Below are 2,028 nucleotides of genomic sequence, written 5' to 3'. Positions count from 1 at the left end.
CACAGGATATATGACTTATGCTTCTCTATCCAGATAAGACTCTGTTCAAACTAAAAACACGATTCTTTGATTTTTTCCTTTGATGCTGAAAGACAGCTCTCCAGACTCTCACCACTCTCAGGAGCTTTGTGCTTCAGCAGGAAGCATGCTTCTGAAACAGGCAATCTCAGAAGGGCAAGAGATTTACAAATCGTGGTGGTGGAGTTCCCTGCCTGCACCGGGGCCTCTCCTGTCGCACACCACGCTGCTCGGCACCTTTGTCAGAAGCAACGAGCCGGGCAGTGTGTCCTTGCCTCATCTTCCCCTGATGTCTCTTTTCTGTCCCAGGCTCCCGTTCAGCAGTCCTGTTCCCCGGGTTCCTCCTGACAACAACAGTTCTCTGTACTTCCCTCAGCTTTGATGGTCTTGATTGTCCTGAAAATTACCAGTCATGCCCAGGCACAGTTGCCACACCTGTAATTGCAGCTCTCAGGAGGCTGACGCAGGAGGATCAGTAGGAGTTCGAGGCTAGCACCCGCTACACAGTGACTTGAAGGCCAGCCTGAACTACACAGGGAGACTCTGTCTCAAAAAACCAAAAACTGAAAAAAAAAAAAAAAAAAAAAAGCAGCACGGGCGCTTGTTAGAAATGCCAGTTCTTGGCCCTGTCCCAGGCTATGCCAGCGCCCCGGGCAGCTCCCATGGGCCGTGGCCGGGCAGGTCTTCCTGTGACTCAGATACACGGGCTGGGCTGCACGAGCGGCTGTCTGCCTCCCTCAGCTTCAGCCTCACCTGCTCACCTGTCCAACCTGTGCTCCCAGCGCCTGCCCCGGCCGAGGGACGGGTGAACTGGCACAGGGAGAGCGCGGACAGAGGGGCCCCTGCCCTCGCCCTGCAAAGAGGCCTCTGCTCCCACTCCCACTTGCTGACCTCTGTCAGCCCTCGCTGCCTCTACCCTCACATGTCCTTGTTGCTTCTTCGTTTGGCACAGGGTCTCACTATGTGGCCTCAAACTCAGGAACACCCTCCTGCCTCAGCCTCTCCAGTGCTAGGATTATGGGCGTGCACCACCACGACCTGCTCGACTCTAGAAAGATAGCTCTGTCAGTAGCCTGACTTCTGAGAGAAAGCATCAAAGAAGACCACCTGTGGTGGAATTTCACTGTTGGTGTCAGCCGAAAGGTCAACGAGTAAAGTGGTTTTCAAACCATTTTTTGGAGCAGATCGCCTTCTTAAAAGGAAATCTTATGGGGAAACCCAAAAGAAGAACCAAAGGAGAAAGTGGGGTGTGGGGCCGGGGCTGGGAGGCACCCAGTCCTCCCGAAGCCCGCCTGAGCAGGCACTGGCGAAGCCTGTGCTGCCCTTCTGGGTCCCCTCCACACACGGCGGTCCAGGAAGCCAGGCTTGTGCCAGAGGCGTGTTGCCTGCCTCCTCCTCCAAGCCTCCCTGCTCCCAACCGACCCTGCTCCCGCTACAGTGCGCAACCCTGTGTGTGAGCGTCAGCCGCAGAGTTTTTGTGTGTGTGCCTGGCTGTTTTTGTGAGTCACTGTATCACTGTGTAGTTTAGGCGGCTGGCCTTGAAGTCACTGGGTAGCCCAGACTGTGCTTGGAACTCTCGGTGAGCCTCCTGCCTCAGCCTCTCGAGTGCTGGGATTACAGGCGAGCGAGTGCCACCATGCCTGGCATCAGAGGAGCTTTTACAAGTTCCATAGGGCATGCAGGAGGGCCTGGGTTCCGTTCCCAGCACAGACAGGGAGGAAGAGAGAGACAGAGACAGGGAAGAAAAGCCCCAGGGTCCATACTGCATCCTGACACCCTCCCGTGTCTGCAGCCGGCCCAGGTGTGGGCTCAGTTGGCGGCCCGTGCCCCGTGGGAGCCACTGTTCCCAGCAAAGGACAGACAGCCCCGCTTTCACCTGCTTCTCCCGGGACCAGGGTTCAAACCTTCTCCCTACCCTGTCTGCCTCTCCTGAGGCATTCATGCCCCAGGGCTAAGCACAGCACAACTCTCAGAAGCTGCGTTGACAGAATGAAGGCAAAGACTGAAAGC

This window comes from Chinchilla lanigera, unplaced genomic scaffold (assembly GCF_000276665.1).
Source record: "Chinchilla lanigera isolate Chin_1 unplaced genomic scaffold, ChiLan1.0 scaffold00035, whole genome shotgun sequence".
Taxonomy (NCBI): domain Eukaryota; kingdom Metazoa; phylum Chordata; class Mammalia; order Rodentia; family Chinchillidae; genus Chinchilla; species Chinchilla lanigera.
This window is presented reverse-complemented; position numbering follows the sequence as displayed.